The following is a 12205-nucleotide window of genomic DNA, read 5'->3' on the forward strand; positions in this document are numbered from 1 at the left end:
TTTTGCACAAGCCATGTATCATTTTTACATTCAAGACAAAAATGTCTTTCAATGTTTGAAATTAATTTTAAAAAGAAAGATGTTTCTAGGGATGCAAAGCCGGCATTGGAGAGTGGTCTGGGCAGCAGCCAACAATCTACCACCTTTGGGTGCTTCCCAGAGCTCTTCCTGAAGCATATGGCGGTGTTATACTCTCATCCTTGTCACAGTGAGAAGACAGGATCTTGACAAATTTCACAGTTCAAACAGCCTTCCAGGTTTGCCTTGGCATTCATCATGTTAGGAACAAGTCTTCCAACCTCAGCTTTTACCCAACTGCAAATGTCACTTTGCATTCCTATTGGTAGCTTTCTTAGTCCAACAGAGCCCAGGTAGTTCCCAAAGCTGGATATTCGTGAGTCAAAAATGATCACCTCAAACTGATTCCTTAAGGACACTATGTGACTAGGAAATGAGGAGACAGGTTTGCAGAAACCTCTGTGTAAAATCTGTCTACTTTCTCTCCTTCCTGTTGGCCTTTTCCCTGGAAACCAGCTGAGGTCCTCTCACCACCAGAGGGCATACTATTCCTCCCACAAGAGGGCCATTGATGGTGGATTGGGGTCAGCGCTAGAAAAAACAAGCTACCAAAATGGCTAGTTTTTTTTTTTAATGGTAATTCCAAATGGCATGACCAAATATGATGATATTATTCATAGACTATTACTACCTCTTGTAAAATGACTTGCCAAACTCAGTTAGGCAGACAGACTTTCTTGGGCAATTTTTTGATTCATGTTTTTTTAATCATGAAGTCATTTTAATCAAGCAACTTGCACAATTACCTTCAGGTCATAGGAAGTTGTCCCATGTAACTATGCATCATCCTGTGATGTCATTTTGGACACTATTTTTTCACATTACATTTCTAATGTACAACTTCTTAATTATTTGATTTTTTTAAAGTTGTAGATGGACACAATACTTTTATTTTTTTAGTTGTTGATGGACCTTTATTTTATTTATTTATTTTTATGTGATGCTGACGATCAAACCTTGTGCCTCATATATGCTAGGTAAGCTCTCTACCGAGGTATAGTCCCAGCCCAATGATTTGAGTTTTAATATTTGTTGAGTATTACCATAGTGCCAGGCACTATTATAGGTAGAAGAGAACCAATGCTAAATAAAAAAGGCAAAGTCCCCACTCCCCATGAGGCATATACTCTTGGGTACCACCCACACTTTACTAAGCACTATACCATGCACCTCGCAGTTCATTTACACTGTTATTCTTAGTTTTGAGGGGAAATTTTTTCAAATCTACAGAAATGTTGAAAAAAAATGTAAACACATATATTCTTTGCTGAGACTCACCAATTGTGTTTTATCCTTCTCTTGCTAATATATATATTCTCATATAGAGAAATACATTACATATGTCTTCATAAAATCTCACGTATAGATATAGAGATACATTTTAATATAGAGAGGGTTTTTTCCTTGCTAAGTCATTTTTTGCTAAACCATTTGAAAGCAAATTATAGCTACTATGACAATTCACCTCAATATTTCAGTGTGTGTCTCCTAAGAACAAGGACATTCTCCTAATAACCATGATATCATCACACCCAAGAAATTTTTTTTAAGAGAGAGTGAGAGAGGAGAGAGAGAGAGAGAGAGAGAGAGAGAGAGAGAGAGAGAGAATTCTTAATATTTTTATTATTTTTTAGTTTTCGGCAGACACAACATCTTTGTTGGTATGTGGTGCTGAGGATCGAACCCAGGCCGCACGCATTCCAGGCGAGCTTGAGCCACATCCCCAGCCCACACCCAAGAAATTTTAATGTTGATATATTATCTTGGGATGCACATTAAAATATCTGCAGTTGTCCCTCAAATGTCCCTAGAATCACTTTTTCCCAATCCAGGATTCAATCAAGGATCATACATCACATTTGAATGCTGTCTCTTTAATCTAGAAGAGTCCCTCATCTTTGCTGCCTTTTGTGATACTGACAATTAAGAGGCCCATCTGGGCACGGTAGTAAATGCCTGTAGTTCCAGTGGCTCAGGAGGCTGAGACAGGAGTATTGCGGGTTCAAAGCCAGCCTTAGCAACAGCGAGGTGGTAAGCAACTCAGTGAGACTCTGTCTCTAAATAAAATACAAAATAGGGCTGGGAATGTGACTCAGTGACTGAGTGCCCCTGAGTTCAATCCCTGGTACCCCTCTCTCCCCCGCCAAAAAACAAAAAAATGAGTTGAGGCCACGTGTATTGCATGCCCTAACATCTGGATCTGCTTGTTTTTTCAAGATATGATTAGGATTAATTTCTATGTGCAGGGGGTTGGGGGGTGGTATACCAGGGATTAAACTCAGGAAAAGTCAACCACTGAGCCACATCCCCAGCCCTATTTTGCATTTTATTTAGAGACAGGGTCTCACTGAGTTGCTTAGCACCTCGCTTTCCCTGAGGCTGGCTTTGAATTTCTCCTGTCTCAGCCTCCCAAACTGCTAGGATTATAGGCATGCATTATAGGCAAATTAAAAGTTTTTTGACAAGAATGCTACATAGGTGATGATGTGTCTTTCCCAATGCTTCACATCAGGAAAAAATATAAATTTATTCCATTATTGATGATCTCTTGGCTAATATGGCGCCTTTATTCAAAAGGTACACTTTCCCCTTTGTAATTAATAATCTGTGGCCTTCAAGGCTATGAGAATATATTGTTCCCTAATACCCTTTCTATTGTTTTTTTTAGTTTTTTTAAACCAATGAGTCTTTTTTGTTGTTGTTGTTGACAGAGCTTTATGTTATTCATATGTGGTGCTGAGAATTGAACCCAGTGCCTCACACATGTGAGGGAAGTGCTCTACCACTGAGCCACAACTCCTCTCTACATAGTTTTTAACATGCCTTCATGATTCCTTCCTTATTATGTTGGTTGCTATAATTTTCTAATTCTATCATCTCTGCCTCTTTATTAGATAGTGCTCTTCCCTCACCTTTTTGGGGGTGGGGTACCATTGATTGAACTCAGGGGCACTTGGTCACTGAGCCACATCCCCAGCCCTATTTTGTATTTTATTTAGACACAGGGTCTCACTGAGTTACTTACCACCTCGCTGTTGCTGAACCCACAATCCCAAAAACAATGTCTGAGGATTCCAAATTCTGTACATCCTCACTAACTGGTGAGAGCGTTCCACCTCCCACTGTCTTGACAAAGTCATAGTGAGGATGACAAGTATTTGGCAAGGCTACACTTGTGGGAAACCAAAACCATGATACTCTTTTTTTTATGTAATTGGGACTTTTTATTTTATACTCAGCCTAATAGAAGGCATGAGTAGACTTTAAATTCTAGATGGCCAAAAATATAATAGGTGGTTCATGACTTAAAGGCTGTTTTACTGTCTCTCAGGACATTGAGGACAAAACAGAAAAATATCAACAATCATTCTAGGAAATGTTACAGGAACTCTCAGCACCACAATTGATTATATCAACTAAGAATCCAAGTTCCTATCTTCAGTCTCTCAAGCCTAAGTAGATAGTTATCATGCCTATTGCACGAAGCCCACCATATGTAGCCTATTTGATTAAGGATAGGTTATGGTATTCATCCAGGGGAGAAAAGGTTAGTACAAATATATTTTCCTTCTAATAGACTCTCCTTTACTTTACATGGGGAGTTATGATAACCATAGTTAATGTTAGCAGCAGGGGCATTGACATGCAGAGCCTGCCCTTTAGTTAAAGATTAGTAAAGAACTGGTGTACTCTGACTAAGGAAAAAGGAAACTCTCTGAGAAAGCAGCTCAACCAGTTTTATGAGAATAAATGTAGGCGTTTTTAGATGTTTTTAGAATATATTACAAGATGGTTATAAGGGGACTTTCAGATGGGATCTTAAGTACAGGTGTGATTTAAACCTAGAGATTAATGGCAGGTTAGCAGATATAGAGTCTGGTTACGTAGTTTGGCATCTGTTAAATAAGGAAATGTCACATTCTAGGAAAATCTGGAAATTGTAAATTGATAACGCATTTTATTAATGATTCTGTACCCATTATGATTACAAAAAGTAAAATAAAAGGAGACAGAGAAAGCAGCGGGCAGCTCTCTCTCTGGCGATTGCTCCAATGGAACGACTCCTTGTCTCATCCCTTGTGCCTCCTCGGACACCACTCATCTTTCAGGATTCCCTGGATCCCGCTGGGGCAGGACCTGGGCAACTTACATTCATTTGTGCTTCCTTTTTTTTTTTTTTTATTAAAACCATTCCTTGCCTGTGCGAAATGTCATCCTGTTGTGGTTTTGATTACTATGTCCTTAATGACTAATGATGCTGAGCCTCTTTCATGTGCTTATTGTCATCTGTTTTTCTTCTTTTGAGAAATGTCTATCCAGCTCGTTTGCCCAATTTTGACTGAATTGTCATTAGTTGCCAAAGTTTTTATATATTCTAGATACTAGACTTTTGTCAGATATATGATTTGCAATTATTTTCTCCTATAGGTTTACTTTTGATAGTGTCCTTCAAAGCACAAAGCATAAAAGTTTAATTTTGAGGAAGTCCAACTTACCTATTTGTTGTTTATCTGTGTTTTCAGTGTCATATCTAAAAATCATCACCTAAAAGGTCTCAAAGATTCTTTTTGTCCATGTTTTTTTCTAAGAATTTTATAGTTTTAGCTCCTAGGTCTTTAACATAGAATGAGTCCATTTTTATATAGAGTGTGAGATTGGAATCTGAACTCTTTCTTTTGAAGTAGTTTTCCAGTCATCTCAGGAACATTTGTTTAAAATATTGATGGTGAGATGAAATCTTAAGAGTAGTTTTGATTTGCATTTCTCTAATTGCTAGAGATTTTGAACATTTTTTCATATATTTGTTGACTGATTTTGTATTATATTCTGAGAAATGTCTATTCGGTTCCTTAGCCCATTTATTGATTGGATTATTTGGTTTTTTGGTGTTTAGCTTTTTGAGTTCTTTATATACCCTAGAGATTAGTGCTCTATCTGATGTGCAAGTGGTAAAAATTTGCTCCGAAGATGTAGGCTCTCTATTCACCTCATTGATTGATTCTTTTTTCTGATAAGAAGCTTTGTAGTTTGAATTCATCCCATTTATTGATTCTTGATTTTAATTCTTGTGCTATAGGAATCTTAGTAAGGAAGTCGGGACCTAATCCGACATGATGGAGATTTGGGCCTACTTTTTCTTCTGTTAGATGCAGGGTCTCTGTCTTAATACCTCGGTCCTTAATCCACTTTGAGTTGAGTTTTGTGCATGGTGAGAGATTTCATTTTGTTGCATATGCTATTCCACTCCTCAGTCTATACCCAAAGTACTTAAAAACAGCATACTACAGGGACACAGCCACAACTGTTTATAGCAGCACAACTCACAATAGCTAAACTGTGGAACCAACTTAGAGGCCTTTCAGTAGATGAATGGATAAAAAAAATGTTACACACACACACACACACACACACACACAATGTTACTCAGCAATTAAAGAGAATAAAATCATGGCACTTGCAGGTATATGGATGGAGTTGGAGAATATAATGCTAAGTGAAGTTAGCCAATCCCAAAAAAACAAATGCTGAATGTTTTCTCTGATACAAGGAGGCTGATTCAGAGTGGGGTTGGGAGGGGGAGCATGGGAGACAAAATCTAGATAGGGCAAAGGGGTGGGGGTGGGGAGGGAGGGGGCATGGGGGTAGAAACAAAGGTGGAATGAGTTGGACATCATTACCCTAAGTACATATATGAAGACATGAATGGTGTGAATATACTTTGTATACAACCAGAGATATGAAAAATTGTGCTCTATATGTGTAATATGAAGTGTAATACATTCTGCTGCCATATATAACAAATTGGAATAAAAATTAAATAAAATTTAAAAAAATAGTAATGGTGGGTCATTTTGGGACTTAAAAAAAAATCAGACTGGGCACTGTGGCACATGCCTGTAATCCCAGCAACTTGGGAGGCTGAGGCAGGAGGATTGAGAGTTCAAAGCCAGCCTCAGCAACTTAGTGAGGCTCTAAGCAACTTAGCTAGACCCTGTCTCTAAATAAAATATAAAACAGGATGGGGATGTGGTTCAGTGGTTAAGCTCCCCTGGGTTCAATCCCCAGAACCAAAAAATTAATAATAATAAAATTTTAAAAATAAAAAATTAATTAACCATAAATATAAGGGTTCATTTCTGAACTCTCAATTGTAGACCATTAATTTATATTCTTATCTCTATGGTAGTGCCAGTGTCTTGATTATAGTAGTTTTGTAGTAAATTTGGAAATTACAAAGTGTAAATTCTCGAGTTTTGTACCTTTTCATGATTATTTTGACTATTTGGGATCCCTTGAATTTCCATCTGAATTTTAAGATCAACTTTTCAATTTCTCTAAAACAGGCAGATGGAACTTTGAAAGAGATTGCATTGAATCTGTAGATCAATTTGGGTGGTAATGTCATCTTAACACTATTATGTATTCCAACTTATGAACATTAGGCCTGTTAAAATTTCAATATTTTTTCAAAATATACAATTCTGTCACTTAGTTTGTTAGATTTACTTTTAAGTAATTTATTATTTTTATGCTATTGTAAATAGAATTATTTTCTTGATTTCATTTTGGATTGTTCATTGCAAGTACAACTGATTTCATATATTGATCTTAACTGCAACTTTTCTGATCTAGAGTTTTTCTATTATTTGAGAGGAGTATAAAAGTATTGACTTGGGACTGGGGTTGTGGCTCAGTGGTAGAGCACTTGCTTAGCATGTGTGAGGCACCAGGTTCCAGTTTCAGCACCACATATAAATAAAATAAAGGTCCATTGACAATTAAAAAATATTTTTAAAAATAAATATATTGACTATTTTTTATCATTCTTAATTTGGCAAAATTTGTCTGTATTTTTTACAGCATTTTTTGAAATATGTATACATTGTGAAATGGGCAAACTGAACTGATTAACATATGTGATCAACTTTGGATTTTAAATTAAGGAATTATATCAGTTATAATGGTTTCTAGGTATATTAACTAGGCACCAGACAGGAAAGAGATGGCTCACTAAAATGAGAAAAATTAGAGAAAGGTTTAGTAAAGAGACTAAGAGTATTGAAGAACTACAGGGATAATATAATAATCTTGGACTAGTAATAGCAGTCATTACATTACAATCCCTAGCCTGAAGGGAATGAGGGAGTGGAAATATTACTGTATTAGTCAGAGTTACAAAACAGAAGAGGAGGTACACATAGATATAAATACATAATATGTAAAATAAACAAATTAGGTATTATGTTAAATTAATTATATTATAAATTTATATAACTTACACATTATTAATATGTAATATATATATATATATATGCACACATACATATAAACACAGAGAAAGGGATTTATTAGGAATCGACTCACACAGTTATGGAGATTGGCAAACTCATATCAGTATTATGAGCTAGCAGGCTCAAAACCAGAGAGAATTGATGGTATATGTAATGTCCAAGCAGTCTGCGAAGAATCCCTCTTATGTGAGGAAAGGTTGATACTTTATTCAAGTTTTAACTGATTAACTAACCCACTTTATTATGCTGGGCAATCTGCTTTACCAATTGAAATTAATCTCATTCAAAAATACCTTCACAGAAACACTTGAAATAATGGTTGGACAAATATCTAGATATCCCATGGCCCAGCCAAGTTGACACATAAAATTAACCATCACTGAAAAGAAAGAGTTGATACCAAGAGAGAAACAGAGACCTTCGGTTAAGAGATGACTACAACAACCCTTCAAGAAGGGAGCCAGGGGAATACATTCCTTGACCCTACTCACTCCAATAGCCTGTCTGGAAGCCTCAGGGACCAGACCCAACTGGAAGCCAGGAAGCAAATGAGGCCATTGATGTAGTTCATACAGGATTAAAAGAGCAGAGAATAATTTATCTTTGGCAGGCAAAGAAAGAGTTGAAAGGATGGAGAGTACATCCAGAGGGACAAATGAAGTATTCTACACATGAAACTCAAAATCCCGGAGTCTGTGCCTCAACAACAGGCAATTCCAGCAGAATCATTCAAAGAAAGTAGAAGGAAGGAAGATAAAAGCCAAAATTAGTACAATAGAAAACAAACACAGGGCTGGGATTGTGGCTCAAAGGTAGAGCACTCGCCTACCATTCGTGAGGCACTGGGTTCAATCCTCAGCATCACATAAATATAAAGATATTGTGTCTACCTATAACTAAAAAATAAATATTTTTTTAAAAAAAGAAAACAGGGCTGGGGATGTGGCTCAAGCAGTAGCGCGCTCGCCTGGCATGCGTGTGGCCCGGGTTCGATCCTCAGCACCACATACAAACAAAGATGTTATGTCTGCCGGAAACTAAAAAAAATAAATATTAAAATATTCTCTCTCTCTCTCTCTCTCTCTCTCTCTTTAAAAAATAAAATAAAAAAAGAAAACAAACACCATTGGCATTATGTTGGTCAGTTTTCCATCACTATAATAAATACTCAAGAGAATTAACTTACAGAGAAAAGGTTTATTTTGGGACTGGGGATATAGCTCAGTTGGTAGAGTGCTTTCCTTGCATGCACAAGGCCCTGGGTTTAATCCCCAGTACCACACACACAAAAAAGGTTTATTTTGGCCCACAGTTTTAGAGGATTCAGTTCATGATTCATCAGCCCCATTGCTTTGAGCCCGTGGTGATACAGCACTTCATGGTGGGGAGTGTGTGGTGGAGTAAAAAACTGTTTATTTCTTGGTCAAAAACAAAAGAAAGGGTCAGTGGCTCAGGAGGCTGACACAGGAGGATTGAAAGTTCAAAGCCAGCCTAAGCAAAAGTGAGGCACTAAGCAACCCAGTGAGACCTGGTCTCTAAATAAAATACAAAATAGGGCTAGGGATGTGGCTCAGTGGTCGAGTGCCCTGAGTTCAATGCCCCATACCAAAAAAAAAAAAAAAAAAAAAAAAAAAAAAAAAGAAAGAAAGAAAGAAAAAGAAAAAGAAAAGAAAGAAAGAAAGAAAATATACCCAATGACCTAATGATCTCCTATCTGGTCCCATCTCTCAACAGTTCCATCCCCCACTTAATAGATCACTCTGGGGACCAAACCTCTAACAATTGGCCCTTGAACATTCAAGATCCAAACAATAGCAGAAAGCAATAACAAAGTCAAAAGTTTGTTTTTACAAAAAGAATAACAAAATAATCTCTAGCAATACTAATAATCAAGAGAAAGAGAAGTCATAGTTAGTGGATATAAGAATAAAAATGAGATAGGACAGTTTTATGCCAATGCTTACAGAAAAGTATGACTTTCTAACACAGGGAAGAGAATGAATTTTAAGAAAGAATTCTTTAGGGTCTGATTGATGATCAATGGTGTCCCGGAATGTTGGGATGAGCTGGCCTTAGTCACAGAGAAGGCCTGGATAACGGGGAGCTCTGTGGTCCTAAAAGCAGCCAGAATTAATGGTGGTTGTTAGTTTGCAGGTAATGTAATTTCCCCCCACCATTTTTGGCTTTTAGTTAAGACATGTTAAAAATTATGGCAGTCCTCATTTGTGATACGGGAATTAAGCATTAGTCTGAGTCCCTTTTTGAGGCAACATAATAAATGGGAGGGCAGGATGTCTGCATTCCTATCAAGGTGGCTGCTGAACCCTGCTTTGGAACTGCAGAAAATAATCAGCAATTGAATGAACCACAGTTCATGGGCAGAGAGGAGGTAGATAAAGAAAGCCTGACAAGGTCCCTGGTTAAAAGTCACCTTAGCTATTTAGGGAAATAGTTGATTAAGGACTGGGGTAGGAAAGGTACCAGAGGAGCTTGGAACAACTTGCTATACAAGAAAGCAAGAAGGCTATCAAAGCCTACTGGGATTGTATTAATAATTCAAGACTAATTCTATGAGAGGATTCTACTGGCCAGAAATTGGACAATTTCAGCCTTGACAAGGACAATAATTTTAATAGCCTGAAAACCATCGAGTACTCTCTCTTTCCTTCCTTCCTTCCTTCCTCCCTCCCTCCCTCCCTCTAGGAATTTAACCTAGGCCACTTAACCACTAAGCAATCTCCCCAGCCCTTTTTAAACATTTTATTTAGAGATAGGATTTCGCAAGGCATGGTGGCACACGCCTGTAATCCTAGCAGTTTGGGAGGCTGAGGCAGGATTGTGAGTTTAAAGCCAACTTCAGCAACTTAGTGAGGCCCTACGCAACTCAGTGAAACCCTGTCTCTAAATAAAATATAAGGGCTGGGAATGTGGCTTGTGGTTAAGCCCATCTGGGTTTACTCCCGGTATTAAAAAAAAAAAAAAATAGCAGACAGGGTCTTGCTAAGTTCCTGAGGCTGGTTTTGAACTTGGGATCCTTCTGCCTGAGCCTCCCAAGCTGATGGGAATAATTACAGGCACACACCATTACACCCGGCACCAAATAGGTTTAAATCCAAGAGTTTGTAGTACTTAAAAACAAAAACATACTTAGTTGTCATTTTTGGAGGTTTCTAGGGAAACTACTTATTATTTTGGAAACTGGTAAATGAAGAATCAAGTTTTTACCCTGGCTTTCCTCAAGGTACCCAAATGGTTGCTGAAGGAAATTTCTTTAGAGAATAGGCTAGCCAAATCAGAGTATCACTATATTGTAACCCCTAGTGAAGATGAATATCAGCAATGATCAACAAATGGCTATTGTTGTGCATGGTAGTACATGCCTATAATCCTAGTGATTTAGGAGGCTGAAGCAGGAAGATCATAAATCGGAGGCCAGCCTTAGTAATTTAGCAAGATTCTGTCTCAAAATAAAAAATAAAAGGGACTGGGTGTGGTGGTGCACGCCTATATTTCCAGTGGCTCAGGAGGCTGAGACAGAAAGATTGTGAGTTTAAAGCCAGCCTGAGCAATGGGGAGGTGCTAAGCAGCTCAGTGAGACTCTGTCTCTAAACAAAATACAAAATAGGGTTGGGGTTATGGCTCAGTGGTCAAGTATCCCTGAGTTCAATCCCCAGTACCGCCCACCCTCCCCACCTCCTGCCAAAAAAATAAGTAAAAAAGGGGCTGGGGATATAGCTCAGTGGTACAGCTCCTGGGTTCAACCCTCAGTACCAAGGTCGGGGGAAGGCTGTAATAGAGACAACCAGACCTCATGCAACTCAATAGAGATACAAATCATCTGAATCTGATAACACCTTTAGATCTTAATATCAATTTACAAAAAATAAAATAAAAAACAGCTCCACATATGAAACATTACAGGAATGCAATTAGTAAAGTCTATCATATGGGCAATGTATAGGACAAATAATTCAGTTACAACAAACTGCAATGAAAATATGGGAGAAGTGGGAAGGGAGGGAGGAGGGCCACAGGAAGAGAGAGAAAGCACACCTGTAGATTAGAAGATATTGTAGAGACATTTTATCTAATCCAAATACTTTAAGCCCTGCTTGGCTCTTGATTCAAACAAACTACAACATAAATTTATAAAACAATAAAAATTTTGAGCCTTAATTAGATATTTGAAAGTATTAAGGAATAATTCTTGATTTCTGTAAGTGTGCTTTGGCGATACATTATGAAATACTTTTATGGATGAAAAGAACCATATTTGGAATTCTAGATGATCTCCTGCAGATATAAATGAGATAAGGTTGACCATGAGTTCATGAAGCTGGATTTTCTAAAGCTGCATGATGAGCTCATGGGGGATTATTATCCTGTTCTCTCTTCTTTTGTTTACCATAATTAAAAGTTTAATGTCTTCTCTTTTCGGGGAGGCCTTCCCAACCACCCCACCTAAGATAGCTTAACTTGCCCTATTATTAATTAGCATAGCACTCTACTTTCTTCATGAAACTTAGTCAATGTCACTTTATATATTTCCTAGTTAATTTTTCTCTGGTAGAATTTAGTTTATAAAAATTGTTTGTCTTGTTCACTGCTTACCTACTGGCTTGTCTCTGGCACCCAAAGGTGCTTAAATCTTTGTTGACTGAAAGAACAGATGGTTAGAGGGGACAGTTAATGGGCAAAAGCACAGTTTGGGGGCAAGAACTGACAAAGAATTACATTTGTAACAGCAACCTCCACAAAGATACCAGAAAAGGGAGATTCAACTATCAACCCCTGGGCCTTTGCAGCCAGCTAACTTGGAGTTTAGCTATTTCTCC

Source organism: Urocitellus parryii, chromosome 6 (genome assembly GCF_045843805.1).
Source record: "Urocitellus parryii isolate mUroPar1 chromosome 6, mUroPar1.hap1, whole genome shotgun sequence".
Taxonomy (NCBI): domain Eukaryota; kingdom Metazoa; phylum Chordata; class Mammalia; order Rodentia; family Sciuridae; genus Urocitellus; species Urocitellus parryii.